The 16,290-nt window shown below is 43.8% G+C and overlaps 1 protein-coding gene across 12 annotated transcripts in view; it reads left to right on the forward strand.

Moving 5' to 3' along the window:
- The window catches only part of Ncald (neurocalcin delta), a 432,610-nt gene that overhangs the window by 410,272 nt on the left and 6,048 nt on the right, over positions 1-16,290 (forward strand). The gene's annotated exons all lie outside the window — the stretch shown is intronic.

Raw genomic sequence — 16,290 nt, forward strand, 5'->3', positions numbered from 1 at the left:
ATGGATTGGCAGGATCAACATTGTAAAAATGGCTATCTTACCAAAAGCAATCTACAGATTCAATGCAATCCCCATCAAAATTCCAACTCAATTCTTCAACGAATTAGAAAGGGCAATCTGCAAATTCATCTGGAACAACAAAAAAACCTAGGATAGCAAAAACTCTTCTCAAGGATAAAAGAACCTCTGGTGGAATCACCATGCCTGACCTAAACCTGTACTACAGAGCAATTGTGATAAAAACTGCATGGTACTGGTATAACGACAGACAAGTAGACCAATGGAACAGAATTGAAGACCCCCGAGATCAACCCACATACCTATAGTCACTTGATCTTTGACAAGGGAGCAAAAACCATCCAGTGGAAAAAAGACAGCATTTTCAACAAATGGTGCTGGCACAACTGGCGGTTATCATATAGAAGAATGCGAATTGATCCATTCCTATCTCCTTGTACCAAGGTCAAATCTAAGTGGATTAAGGAACTCCACATAAAACCAGAGACACTGAAACTTATAGAGGAGAAAGTAGGGAAAAGCCTCGAAGATATGGGTACAGGGGAAAAATTCCTGAATAGAACAGCAAAGGCTTGTGCTGTAAGATCGAGAATCGATAAATGGGACCTCATAAAGTTGCAAAGCTTCTGCAAGGCAAAAGACACCATCAATAAGACAAAAAGACCACCAACAGATTGGGAAAGGATCTTTACCTATCCTAAATCAGATAGGGGACTAATATCCAATATATATAAAGAACTCAAGAAGGTGGACTCCAGAAAATCAAATAACCCCGTTAAAAAATGGGGCTCAGAACTGAACAAAGAATTCTCACCTGAGGAATACCGAATGGCAGAGAAGCACCTGAAAAAATGTTCAACATCCTTAATCATCAGGGAAATGCAACTCAAAACAACCCTGAGATTCCACCTCACACCAGTCAGAATGGCTAAGATCAAAAATTCAGGTGACAGCAGATGCTGGCGAGGATGTGGAGAAAGAGGAACACTCCTTCATTGTTGGTGGGATTGCAAGCTGGTACAACCACTCCAGAAATCAGTTTGGCGGTTCCTCAGAAAATTGGACATAATACTACCAGAGGATCCAGCAATACCTCTCCTGGGCATATATCCAGAAGATGTTCCAACCGGTAAGAAGGACACATGCTCCACTATGTTCATAGCAGCCTTATTTATAATAGCCAGAAGCTGGAAAGAACCCAGATGCCCCTCAACAGAGGAATGGATACAGAAAATGTGGTACATTTACACAATGGAGTACTACTCAGCTATTAAAAGGAATGAATTTATGAAATTCCTAGGCAAATGGATGGATCTGGAGGGCATCATCCTGAGTGAGGTAACATATACACAAAGGAACTCACACAATATGTACTCACTGATAAGTGGATATTAGCCCAAAAACTTAGGATACCCAAAATATAAGATACAATTTGTTAAACGCATGAAACTCAAGAAGAACGAAGACCAAAGTGTGGACACTGTGCCCCTTCTTGGAATTGGGAACAAAACACCCATGGAAAGAGTTACAGAGATAAAGTTTGGAGCTGTGAAGAAAGGTTGGACCATCTAAAGACTGCCATACCCAGGGATCCATCCCATAATCAGCTTCCAAACGCTGACACCATTGCATACACTAGCAAGATTTTGCTGAAAGGACCCAGATATAGCTGTCTTTTGTGAGACAATGCCGGGGCCTAGCAAACACAGAAGTGGATGCTCACAGTCAGCTATTGGATGGATCACAGGGCCCCCAATGGAGGAGCTAGAGAAAGTACCCAAGGAGCTAAAGGGAACTGCAACCCCATAGGTGGAACATTATTATGAACTAACCAGTACCCCAGAGCTCTTGTCTCTAGCTGCATTTGTATCAAAAGATGGCCTAGTCGGCCATCACTGGAAAGAGAGGCCCATTGGACTTGCCAATTTTACATACCCCAGTACAGGGGAATGCCAGGGCCAAGGGGTGGGGGTGGGGGTGGGGGGACTGTGGGGGGAGTGTATTGGGGACTTTTTGGATAGCATTGGAAATGTAATTGAGGAAAATACCTAAAAATAAAATAAAATAAAATAAAATAAAATAAAATAAAATAAAACCTCCACAAAAAAAAAAAAAGAGAAGAGAACAGGGGACTTTGTGCACCTCAGAGCTTCCTTTACCTCTCTGTCTTGGAAGGCTGGACTCTACCGTTGGAAGAGTACAAAGGAGCTGTTCTCATTTTGGACAAAACTTCCTGACTGGAATCTGAAAATAGAAATGCCCACCAAGCCACATTGTTATCTCCTGACATTGTTTTGCCCAAGCTTACTGCTGGGTTTTGCGGCCAATTGTTGATGAACTTGTAGATACCAAGACTGGAAGGAACCTTAAGAGCACCTGAGCTTAAGGAACCACAGTGCAGCTGGGTGATCATCCACAGCCCAGCAAGGCCCTGGCAAGGGGAACCGAGTTCAGGAGAGAAACATTGTCCTCAGGCCTTGGAATGTGGTTTGGACGGGAGAGTGGGAGGACAACAGGGACAGGCAGAAGATGCCTGTAAACACCCCACCCTGGGAGAGGAGAGGGGGAGTGGCGAGGAGTCTTCCGCCACGTTCAGTACAGAACACCAAGCCTGGTAAGCAGCAAGAAGATGTGCTCAACCTGGTAGAGGCACTCGCTTCACTGTAAAGTGCCCCAGGCCATTCACAAGCCCTCCGTCCTAAGTGTCCAGATGTGAACTTCAGACAGGCCTGTGTAACCTTGACGTGCTTAAGAGACCTGCCAGTAAAAGACTCAAATATCCTCAACTGCTTTATACACCCCCATGCTTTTGATGGTTAATATTCATGATTGCAAATACCACGGGCTCCATGAAGTGACTTCAGATCATCAAAGAGATTAAATGAAATTTTAAGCCATTTTCATAGGCAGGGCTCCTTTGCAAGCTGACAATCCAGCATTTCGTCGCATTCTTATGCTAATCCCTATTTTCAATTATTCGGGATGAATTGGAATTCATGTAGGATCTCATTGAGCACCACTTTCCTTTATTTAAAATCTTTTGTTCCCTCACCTTTTGAAAGCCCAAGCTCTCAAGGCCTTGTTACTATGAGGGAAGCCCGAGGTAGGGATGTTCTTGTCTTTGTGCTAGCTGGTCTGCACCATTTAGAACTCATTTACTTCAAAGCAGTCACTGTTGAGTTTCGGTGGTGAGTTTGTGTAAACAGCTGTTTGGAAGCAGTGAGTGGAGGTGGGGCCAGTTGTGGCCCAGGAGCACCACAAACTAAGGGTCTCATTGTTAAAGCCCCACTTGTATCTTAATGACAAGCTCTGAATGCAATTTCCTAGCTGAATCCCCCATCCCTTCAAGACTCAGCAATTTAAAATCATTTAATGTGTGTGGGGGGGGGGGGGGGCGGGGAGGTGCAAACTTATGACCATTTACCTACAAACACTAACAGTTGGTAAGGGTGTAGAACAAGGTGAGAATGAGGCTTTAATTACAGGCTTTGCAGGAGACAAAGGGAGGGATGCTCTTCAGAAATCCTTCATTTGTTGTACTTAGATATTTCCTGGGACTTAGTTTCAGTAGTCACAGAATCGGATTTGTGACCAAAAGCTAGACTTCATTTGTTTTTCCGATATTGGTAGGAAAGACTAGAATTTACCACACCACTGTGAATTCTGTGTAGTGTTGAATTAGTCTCTATGGCTGCTACAACGTGAAGTATCAAACCTCATGGTTTATGAGCCCACACATTAAAATAATTTTTGAATGTTTGACCTCAGTTTCACCAGACTAAAAGTATCCTTGGGGCTGCATCCCTTTCTGAAGCCATTTGAAGGAAAGATGTCTTATCCTTCCCAGTTTCTAGAAGATGCTTACATTCCCAGGCATGTGTCCTTGCTCACTTACCTTCAAAGCCAGCTGCTGGCCCTACCCTTACCTCGGGACTGCTCCTCTGCTCATCTCTTCCATTCATGCATTCATCCATGTAGTTATGAATATTAATCGTCAGCTCCTCATGCTTCTGCTGGGGCCATGTGTGAAATCTAGGTGCACCCTCCATCTCCATATCTGCAGTTGATTCCTCCCATTTTGTGAAATCTCTTTACTATGCAAGGTAAGACACTCCGGTTCCAAGCGTTAGAATGTGGACATGCATGAGAGAGCATTACTCTCAGTCTACCACATATGCTGGAGTATACTTGGGGCTCTTTTTAAAGAAAACTATTTTGGAGGCTGGAGAGATGGCTCAGCAATTAAGGGCACTGACTGCTCTTCCAAAGGTCCTGAGTTCAATTCCCAGCAACCACATGGTGGCTCACAACCATCTGTAATGAGATCTGATGCCCTCTTCTGGTGTGTCTGAAGACAGCTACAGTGTACCCATATATAAATAAAATAAATCTTTTTTTAAAAAAAAGAGAGAGAAAAGAAAACTATTTTCACCATTTTTGATGGATCATCATCTGGGTGAACAAGGAAAAACCATCAGTGAATTTGGTTTAAAGACTTAAATAAACATCTTTCTTCCTTCCTTCCTTCCTTCCTTCCATCCTTCCTTCCTTCCTTCCTTCCTTTCTTTCTTTCTTTTTTACATTTATGTGTCTGATTTCCTTTAAGTGACAAATCTAATTATTACACTGTTTTTGTTGTTATTGTTGTGCTGAAACACTTCCTTGAGTCTTAAAGCAGGCTGCAAGTGTACCTTTCCCCCACCATATACTAGATTCTCTCCTTTCTATGGGAACAGTCTGTCTGCTACTTTATGAAGAAGGAGAATCCTTTCTGCCCTGCTGGAGGGCAGTTTGGATACTCACATACCTGCCATGGCACAGGCTGAGTGTAACAAAAGGGCCTACAGGTAACTGAAAGACACCACAAGTTCTCCCATGGCCACTTAGAACTTCATGGAACTGCAGGAGACAGAAGCAATTCTCTTGACATGGAACACAGCATCCAATATAAGAGATGGGGTGACACTTACCTCCCTTCTGTTCTCAGGAAGTCACCAAGCAAGACTCTTGCAAGGCAAAAAAAAAAAGCAAGACTTTTGCAAGGCAAACATGACATCAGGATGGTCACTGGTTAGATTTATGGGTGTCATGCTGCATCAGCCTTCTGTGAGTGTGAACCACAAGCCTAGGCAGCAGTCCTTTTATCCTAAGCAGAGATGATAAATAGGTATCTCGAGTAAAGTAGGCCAATGTCCCCATCTTTTTACAATTTCAATCTCCCCTACCCTCCTTTCTATCTATTATTGGCACCTTGCAGGTCCCTTAAGAAAAAATTTAACCACAAACCTGCTTTAGTGTAGGGGATGTTCTGATGCTAAGGTCCTGTTCCCCAGTTGGTTCTTGATCTATCAGTAAAGATGCCAGGGGTCAATTGCTGGGTGGAAGGAAGGAGGTGGGAGTCCCCCCAACCCCCCCCCACAGTGGAGGCAAGGAGACAAAAGAGAGGAGAGGAACTTTTGCTATGCTTTGGAGGAGGAAAAGGTGACCCAGCCATGTGAGATCTCCAGCAGAGCAGCCTTAAGCTGTTTCTCCAGGCAAGAGATTAGAGAGGGTGTTGAGCTAGTACTAAAGGTAACTGAGCAACTGAAGCTGAGGGCAGATTTGGGGTGCAGACCTAAGAGTATTGAGAAGGGCACACGGTATATTAGAAGTGTCCAGCAATTGAGTCAATAAGGTAGGTTGAAATTACTAGTGTGCTGCATTGCAGGTATTACTCCTCCCTTTGATCTTAGTTAACTACATCAGAGCTTGTTTTACTGAAAGATCTGATTCACCATCAATCTCACTCTGTATTTTCCACGTCAAACATTGTAGCTTTCATCACTAGAAGTTCTACGTAGGTTCTTCTTAATGGCTTCCCCTGTCTATTTTGGGGATCTCTGGAGCACAGTTTTTGTATCTGTTTCAACGATCTTCTGCTAATTATAACGTTTATGTCAGTTCTAGGTCACTGAATGGATTTTTCTCCTCTGTCCTTCTGCATAGAATGATACTGTCTCCATGTGTGACTGCTCATTTTTTTTTTATTGGGCACCAGACATTGTGAATTTTACACTGTTGAGAGTTGAATATTTTTAAAATATAACTATCCTTATGCTTTGTTCTGAGATGTAGTTAAGTTGCTTGGAAACAGCTTGAACTTCCCAGATCTTGCTTTTAAAATTTGATAGGTGACACAAAGCAGGGCTCATTGGGAACTAATTATTCTCCACTGCTGAGGTAAAACCTTTCAAAGGACACTGGGCCTCACAAATCAAGAGGTTTTCCATGTATGCTGCAAACAGACACTCGGTTTGACCTTAGTTGGGGGCCAGCCTCTCTCCTACTCATCCCTTCACTTGACTCTTACCACCCGTTTGGTAGCTCTCATCGTCTGCACAGGGACTCAGCTGGACACCCAAAGGGACTGATAACAGCTCTCAGGAGTTCTCTCTTTGTGGTTTTCTCCTTTGTTCTAATCTAAGCTCTAAGCACTGGTCTGTCAGCTTTTGAATTCTGTCATCAGGAAGCCTACTAAGCTCGTTCCATGTTAGTCCCTTGCATAGGTGTCACAGCAGCACACGGGAACTGTCCAAGGCTTTTGTTTGCCATTCCTCAGGAATCACTGTCCTTGGCTGCCTAATTTACAGGGTCTTATAAGCTGTGGTTCTATGTATATTGTCTTTTTTAAATTAAATTATTCTTCAACCATTCCATGCATGTATCTAATCTATTCTGACTACCCTCAAACCTCACGCTCTCTTATCTCCTCCCCAGCCTCACCCCCAACCCCCAGTTGTGTTCCCATGTTCATGCCTTTTTCTTTTGTTTTGTGACCCATTGGGTTTAACCAGTACCATTCATGTAACAGGTGTTGCCTTTGGGGTTTTGTTGTCGATGGCTTTAGACGGGAGGTTAATCCCGTCCCTAACCATCCTGGTCTGAAGCAACATTGTCTGTTCCCATTTTCACATTCAATCTGAATACCTGTTCCTCTGACTTCTGTACTGTGAGTTTCTTGACCTGGACCATACTTTCCCTTTCTAAATCTAAAGGGTGTCATTCAGACTCCGTCCTTATCACAAAACTAGCATACATTCATCAACGGGAGCAAGTACTGGGCTCCAAAGTATACACAGATAAATAAATAGCCTGTATTGATGCAATACAAACAGCACTGGGAAGAGAAATGTCATGGAGAAGCATCATGGGTTGTAAATGATGAGTTCTGCCAAGAAGAAGAGAAAAAAAGAACAGAAGACACCAGAAGAGGAAGCTAGCATCAGACTCAGTCCAGGCTCAGAGAGAATTTTCTTGGGGTGCTACTTTTATCAATATTTTGTAACACAAATATTGGTCAAACCAGTTTGGAAAATGCTGGATTCAACAGGCCTCCATGGGTATCTTGAGTGCAGGAATTCTCGGAGCCTTTTAACACATTGAAAGCAGTTTCCCACCCTGTTTGAGTGATGGCTGGTCTTGGGGCATCTTGAAACACACATTTCTTTTTCCTTTTCTATTCATCAGACATACCAGAGGAGGCCATCAGATCCCATTACAGATGGTTGTGAGCCACCATGTGGTTGCTGGGAATTGAATTCAGGCCCTCTGGAAGAGCAGTTGGTGCTCTTAACCACTGAGCCATCTCTCCAGCCATGAAAGACACATTTCTTAAAAAGAACTTTATGAGCTGGGTGGTAGTGGTTCACACATTTAATGTCAGCACTCAGGAGGAAGAGGCAGTCAGATCTCTGGGTCTGAGGCCAGCCTGGTTTATATAGAGAGTTCTAGGATAGCCAGGGCTACACAGAGAAACTATCTTGGAGGAGGAGGAGGAGGAGGAGGAGGAGGAGGAGGAGGAGGAGGAGGAGGAGGAAGAGGAAGAGGAAGAGGAAGAGGAAGAGGAAGAGGAAGAGGAAGAGGAAGAGGAGGAGAGCAAAAGCAAAAGCAAAAGAAGATACCACACATGAGAAAGTGCGGGATAGAGAGAATAGCCATCATGTAGGAGCCAGGGAATAGTGGCCCTGAAAGGGCTGCCTGACTGGGTCAAGGGCAGCAAAGACAGAATTTAGAGGTTCGGTTTTTTTCAGGTCTATCACTGCATACAGGCTTCCTGCCTGTACTCTCATGGATTCAGTACATTAGCATTCCTCATTATGGATTTAAGGCTTTGCTGCACAATGAATTCCTGGGACAAAACTTCTGTCCAGAACACAACACAGAACAAGTCAGTAGGTGTCAGAAGTATGTAATCAAATAAACCCGCAGCTGACAAGTTCCTATGATGGGAATTTTCCACAATTATTTAAAGAGTTGTGATTCCAAAATATCTTCTGAGTGTTTATAATTATACTCACAGATTAATGCTACATCCAGCATTACCCAGATAGGATCCTTCTGCTGTGAACTATGATGAATGCAGAGATTTATGGCTGCTCACAGTACAAGGCCAAGGGACACCCAAGTGCTTAACCCAAAAGGACACCAATGCACCCCCTCTATAGTTCAGAGCATTGTGGAATGTGGGAGAAAAGAGTGCAGGAGCCAGACGGTGAGAAGAAGGAATGGAAATGCAATACTGAGGCCATGCACAGCCACAGCAACCATGGTCTGTGTCCCAACTCTACAGCTACTTGAACAAGACGGGATCCCTCACCAGCACAGGAACAGAAGGGGACTCAATGGGCCCATCCCCCATTCTCCTCAACTTTTGGCTACTGGCAGATCAAAGGAGAGAGGCTGTTATTGATTCACATGAATACTCACATTTGTGCCTACAGGACTCCAGTGGAAGTCTGAAATCCTAAATCCCACAGACAGCCCTGTTTAAACTCTGTGGGTCACAAGACAAACTCAAAGTTGTAAAGGTGCAAAAGAGACTTGTGAATAGGAATATTTCAAGGGAGTGTAAGGGAGATGAGAGAGGTGGACAGAGGGGGGATGGCTGAAATACATTATATATATATGGAATTGTCAATTTTTAAATAAAATTACAAATATAAAAAATTGTATAAAGGAAGGAGAAGAAGAAGAAGAAGAACAACAACAACAACAACAACAACAAGAAGAAAAGAGGTTTAGGGAAAGCACGGTATCCACAGTGTTTGTCCAGCCTATGCTATACCTTTAATTTCCACATACTTCCTTCTATACATCATATACATTCATTTAAGAGTGAATGTCCATCACCCTTAAAATGATAAAAAGGTATTATGTGGGGCCCTTCTAATGGTAAGCTACTGTGTACAAAGCAGAAGTCAATGTATGAATCTAGGCTTATGATCTTCAAGGATCTCTGGCTCATAAAGAGAAAAATATGCTAAGTGGATTCAGACCCTACTTTTAGCAGGAAAAACTTACAGGTTATTTTTTCCTAAGTAAAAAGCTTCATGAAATGTACTATATGAATGAAATGTCTTGCTTGGAGAGGGAGTAAGAAAGGCTGAAGAGATGGCTGACTGGGTAAGAGTCTGGCTGCTTTTCCAGAGGATACAGGTGGATTCCCAGTCCTCACTCACAGGATTCTGTAACTCAAGTCCCAAGAGATCTGACACCATCTTCTGGCTTCCATGATCATCAGGCAAACACTTATAGACATAAATTAAAACCTTTTAAATAATAAAAAGTAATGAAAGGGGGATGTGAGTGCAGCTCTTTTGTCAGTAACAGAACACCGTGAAGGACACCATTTATTTTACCTTTCCAACTGAACCTGAGAGACGATTTGTATCATTCCAGACATGTGTGCACTGTTTGAAATTTTAAAATATCTCCAAAAATAAAAGATTTTCATTGGCTCTTATCCTGGTATATAAATCTTTCTAAGCAGGGTGCTGTTTTTTAGCTATGATCCACAAACAGACATCACTGCTCAGTTTCTTTGACTTCGTCTGCTATCAGAGAGCCCTGAATATCTGATTTAGGATTTAGGAAGATCCTAAATTTTCTGGTGGAAAGAGTCACTTCAGTTTCCTTCAGAGAAAATGACTTGACTCTTAAAATTGTGCCTGTTCTCAGTTGGCCACAACCCTGTCAATCAGATGGGATTCTTTCCTGTGAGCATCCAAAATGTTGCTCCTTTAGGATAAAATGGAGGGAGAGAGGAGGAAAGGGAGAGAGATGGGGAGGAAGGACCACAAAGAAGGAGGCATTTATCCACAATGAGGAACTGCTCTGAGCCTAGCAGGGAACAACCCCAGCTGGGTTTCTGAGTGTCCCGAAGAACAAGAACAGGACCCTTGTAGCTTAATTAAAAACAGGCCAACTCTGCCAGGCCCTGCTGGGAGATCCTGACACTGCTAAAAATAAAATGCGGAAATAGCTTGTTTCCTCCATGGTTCAATCCCACTAAGTTTGGGAGAAATGATGCTAATAAAAGACATGATTTGCCCCAGAGACTGCCTGGGGCTGTGTCTCCTCTCTAGGCTCTCCAGCCCTAGACTGAAGCTCAGCAGTGGTCAGTGTTCGTTGTTCCTGCTCTGGGGAAGGGAAGTGCAGCAGCATTCCTCAAGGGTGGGCTTGTGAGACTGGCACCACTCGGACCGGTTGTCACAGAGGTGCACTACCTTGGTGCCAACCACAGTAGAAACTTGGCTTGGGAAAGAGTCCACTAATCCTATTGGCTAATTGATGCAAAGAACAAATCTAATCTAATCTAATCTAATCTAATCTAATTGCCATAACAAAGCCATCTGGAAAGGCGAGCCTTTTAAAGGAAGTCTCACCTTCCACACATCCATGTACCCAGTTTGCAGCTGCTGGCTATACAGTCTTGTGAGGTGTCTTAGTCAGGGTTTCTATTCCTGCACAAACATCATGACCAGGAAGCAAGTTGGGGAGGAAAGGGTTTATTCAACTTACATTTCCACATTGCTGTTCATCACTGAAAGAAGTCAGGACTGGAACTCAAGCAGGGCAGGAAGCAGGAGCTGATGCAGAGGCCATGGAGGGATGTTCCTTACTGGCTTGCTTGAGCTCCAGTCCTGACTTCCTTTGGTGATGAACAGCAATGTGGAAGTGTAAGCTGAATAAACCCTTTCCTCCCCAACTTGCTTCCTGGTCATGATGTTTGTGCAGGAATAGAAACCCTGACTAAGACAAATTGGTACCAGCATAATGGGGTATTCCTGTGACAACCTGACCATGTTTTCGGGAGGATTGTGGAAGGACTTTGGAACGTTGGGCTACAAGAGCTATTCGGTGTTAAGAACTCTGTGGGATGTTGTATAGGAGCTTGGAAGATAATGTTGAGAACAGTGCAGAAGATGGAGGCCTGGCTTGTGAAATTTCAGAGGGAAGATTAAAGACTTTTTCAGGGCTGTTGCTATTTTGATTGTGAAGATTCTGTGGTTCTGGTTAGCTGGGGCTGAAGAATCAGCTGTGATTAACAAGATACCAGAACTACTAAAGCAAACCCTTTGCATTACTAGGACTATTGAGGCTGGTTAGCTGGAGCTAAGAAATTGGCGGTGATTAAGAAGAGACCAGCATCATTGAGGTGACATCTTCTGGGAAGTGTTTTCTGAAAGCACAGAGGCTGTGTTCCAGAGATAGCCAAGGTTGTACCTTGGTAATGTGTAAGAGTTATCACCCAGGTGGTTCTGGTTTTGAAGGCATGAAGGAGTCATGCAGAGCAGCTGAGGCTTGGCACTGTGAGAGGCCATGGAAGGCCATTGGTGAAGGTGCAGCCTCAGTTGCAATTGACGGCCCAGGACAGAAGGGGTCGTGCAAAGGAGTTGAGGCTTGGGACCATGAAGAGAGCCTATGAGAGGCTGTTGGTGAAGCCTAGTTACAGCGGAAGACAGCAGTGTTTGGAGATGCTAGTACCATGAGATGACCACCAGGAACAGCAGCAGCAGTGGAGTACAGGCAGCTGGAGCCTAGAAAACAAGCTGTGTGCTACAAAGGACAGGGCTGAAGAAGTGACCCAAACCCTTGGAGGAGCCCAGAAGATCGTGAGTTGGATCCCAGACATGGGACATGAGTTTAATTTTTGCTTTTGATTGTGACTGTGCCCTGATATTTTTCCCTCTTGAAGGAAGAAAATATTTTAGTGGAGCCCACAGTTAAGAAACTTTGAGTTTTAAAAGATATTGGATTTTTAAAGGATTGAACTTTTAATATGTAAAGACTGTGGGACTTTTAAAGTTGTTTAGATCTTGGGGATGAATAAGAAACTAAGGGTTGAGGCTTACTAGTGATGTGTTTGTCAAGTTGACAAGGGGTCAATCGTACTGGCTAATTTTGTGTCAATTTGACACACAGGCTGGAGTTATCACAGAGAAAGGAGCTTCAGTTGGGGAAATGCCTCCATGAGATCCAGCTGCAAGGCATTTTCTCAATTAGTGATCAAGCGGGGAGGTCCCCTTGTGGGTGGTGCCATCCCTGGGCTGGTAGTCTTGGGTTCTATAAGAGAGCAGGCTGAGCAAGCCAGGGGAAGCAAGCCAGTAAGTAACATCCCTCCATGGCCTCTGCATCAGCTCCTGCTTTCTGACCAGCTTGAGTTCCAGTCCTGAATCCTTTGATGGTCAACAGCAATGTGGAAAGTGTAAGCTGAATAAACCCTTTCCTCTCCAACTGCTTCTTGGTCATGATGTTTGTGCAGAAATAGAAACGCTAAGACAGGTAGCTTCCGCGATTCTGTTCTTGGGCCTGGTGGTATAGAGAGGGAGCTGCTTGTAGGATGGTCCCATTTCTCCCAACCATTTCTATTCCTTTATCCTGACAGCCCAGGTACAGGGCTGCTCTCCCATCATGCCCCTGTGTTTGCGTCCTCTTTCGAGCCTCAGCTCAAACAGAAGTGTTAATGGACTGACATCCGAGTATTGTTACTGGTGGCTGCCGTGGAAGTCCCAAGAAGGGGGATTTCATTTCGGTGCTGAGTTCTTAAAGCATCAATGGAATCACTGAGGAGAATGGAGGGAGAACTTTCATAACAGCTATAAGCCATTGCCGGGGCACCTGTACCCATCCAAACGGTAGACACGGAAGGTGGGTGCCGTGTGGTGTCACCCAGGTTCCTTTCTAAAGGGTGGATGAGGTGTGTGAGGATGAACCTGCCAACTGCTTTTCTTTCTACGGCCTGGGCTTTCCTCCCATGTTTTGCTCCACAGTCAGCCCCGGGGGAAGCCTGCCCTAACTAACCCTCCTTACAAGGCCTTACACGACATCTTCTCACTGTACCACACAGTCTCCTGTGCATCCGTGCACCTTCCACAGTGCTTTTGGGCTTATCCTCCCCTTTATTCCAGTGTCGCCCCTGAGGAGAGAGGCAAGGGCAAGTCACAGTTTCTGGTGTATCCGACTCAAACAGAAAAGGTCTGGTGAGCAAGTGAGCTGGGAACTGGGGAGAGAATAATCCGAGAGGAGGGGTTTAGATGTCAAGGGGGTGTGTCTATGGATGAGCTTCCAAGTCTCGTGTCCTTATATCTGTCTGCAGGATACAATCCCACAGAACATTTGCTTGTGTCAAAAGGGAGAGGCTACAGCTGTTGGTAGATTCAGAACCTTTAAAGGGGTTCCACGAATGTTAAATTTTATGTCACGATACACATTTACACAGGGAAGGAACAAAACCTGTGAGGGCCAAGAGGGAACTTCATGCAGAGGGGCAGGGTAGAAGAAATCAGGGAGAAGGAATCTGAGAGAGGACAGCTGGGGTGGGGACAGTCACTCTGGAACAAGTTCTCTAAACTGGTGCTACGCAAGACCTTGCAGTAGCCAGTGACTGGATGAGTAGCCAGACGTGGCTTCCAGTCAAGGAAGGAGGTATCTTGGCCAACCATAGTTTGAGGTTAAGTAGAATGAAGTGACTCTGAAGAGGTTGCAATGGACCCATTTGTTTGTGCAGAACAAGAGGGATCACACGTTGAGATGACAAGAGGAGGGGCATAGGCAGCTTCCTGTGGGAGGGTCACGTTTCCATCTGTCCTCAGTACGGAGCAGGGCTTGGGGGTGGGCAGTTGAACACTCAGATGAGAAAGGAGGGAATGAAACCACGGATCCAGGAAAGCCAAGTGTGTACATATTGGGCAAGCTGTGGGAGCCTGACAGAAGTCTCAGGAGAACATCTGTTTGCAAGACACTCCTGGGCCAGTCACAAACACAAGCCAGGAAGGAAACTTTCAGAGACAAAACAGACTTAGCAGAGAAACAGCCGGGTCCGAAAGAGATTGAAGAAAGACAACTATAGTTTGCTTAAGTCTTCTGGCAAAAGGAAATCCCTCATTTGTCTATAAATACTCCTCAATTGACACCTCTACAAGTTCTGAGATAGATTGATGCTTGCCCTGGAAAGAGACTGTGCCCGGGTGAACTGCTGAGGTCAAGACACTGTGTTGCTATTGCTGTTCTGAGATTCCTCAGCTTATGAACTCATAAAACATAAAGTTGTTCTCAGTCCAGTGTGTGTGTGTGTGTGTGTGTGTGTGTGTGTGCGTGCGCGTGCACGTGCACGTGCACGCGCATGTGCTGCCACTGGTCCCACCTTGCCTCAGTCTAGAGTTAGTAGGAAATCTTGGCACTCTCAGGGCCTCTGCTTTCTCACTTTTAGAAAGAGAACTACGCCTGTGGCCACCAGCTTAGCCTATGGTGCTAAACCCATAGCATAGGAGGTTTGAGAGAACAGTCAACAGGGTCCAGGACTAATTATGACTCCATTCTTGACTGCAGAGACACTTTGGTGAGCATGTTTCAGGAAAGCTGGATGTGGCTGACAGCCATCACCTTAAACAGGGCCAAGATGCTGGCCTTGACTGTCCTCCAGCGACTCACTGTGGAGTAGCCCTGGAGTTCAGCAAGAGCTCTGTATATATGCTGAGGTTTTTCTTCCCAGTGCCAGCCTCCTGGAATAACAGCTCTGACACTCAAAATATGTTGACAAACACCTTGGTCATAGGTTTTGGTTCCCCAGTAGGTCATAACTCAATATCCCATTTATTCTAATCTACTTTCTACCTCCTGGCTAGTTACCTCTGCTAACCTCCCATCTCTGCCCTCCCCCATGGCCCCAAGCTCCTTCATCTCTGGCTCTGTCCCACAATTCCATCTCCTTACTGGATGTCCCACCTTACATTTCCTGGCTAAGCTTATAGTCCAATCAGCATTTTATTGACAGTGCTGCATCTATTTACTACACAAGAGGTTTTCTCTACAATTCCCTATTTTAGTCTCATAAAAAGTTCTTTATCTTATTATAATAAACTATAAACAATAATAACAATTATGAAACAATTACGAAAACTATCAGGTAAGAATTACATTCATAAAATCAAATCCAGATGTATTTGGCAACTTTGTAGAAAGTATTCTATTATCTATCCTATCTTGGAGAGTTGAGATTTTGTATCTAAATCATTCTTATCATAACTGCATAGACCTTAATACTTATCTAAGTATTAAACAACTTAAACTTATATTTCAGACTATAACTATCTAGTCTTCAACCCCTTTAGAGACTTGAGAAGGAATAAATATTACCTAAATATGCAAGAAGTATAGGCAAGCAGCTTCCAAAACTATAGAAATGACAGAGAAAGTTGGCTGCCTGGACAGTTCCCACCAAGTTTCTCTATAATGTTAGAGTATTTTCAGCCTTCTGGCCCGGAATATCTGACAGTCCTTTTTGTGAAGCAGGAATTATGAAGGACTGATTACCTTGTCTTTTCAAAGCTCAGCAGTTGACTTTCCTGGGTTTCATTTGTACAGTTTGGACAGCATTTTTTCTTCAGTTGAAGCAATGGGAGATTTTTGTCTAGTGGCAGTTTGTCATATTTGAAACAAAGTCCATAAAGAGATTCTTTGATGTTCATCATCTTCTTTGAAGTCAAATGGGGGTGCTGCCAGGAACTGGCATATCTCATTGTCCCCCAAAAAAGCCTTAAATTAATAAAAACATCTTTAGAAGCCAAATTCTGTAGGTCTCTGAGGTTTTTGAAGACCATCTATCTATCTATGGTATATCTGAATAGGCAAATGTTGCTTGTTTCTAGCTATTTACTACCTGTTCGACTTTAGAAACATATTTTTGTTGTAGACTAACATCTAACAAGACCATAAGTTTGATTGATTAACTATTAACTTGCATCACATAATTATCCTAAATAGTTTGTAATAGCAGCTTATAAAAACTAGAATTAAACTTCGTACTTTTTAAATGCTCTAAATAGGCCCAATACCTTAGACAAGAGTTGAAACATATGGTACATAGTATGATGTAACAAAATAACTGCTACCACTGCCACATCCTGTCCTATACAAAATGCCCAGAGACAGGCCCAGCTCCAGCAGAGCACA

This window comes from Mus caroli, unplaced genomic scaffold, assembly GCF_978045245.1.
Source record: "Mus caroli unplaced genomic scaffold, Mus_caroli_1 scaffold_16, whole genome shotgun sequence".
NCBI lineage: Eukaryota > Metazoa > Chordata > Mammalia > Rodentia > Muridae > Mus > Mus caroli.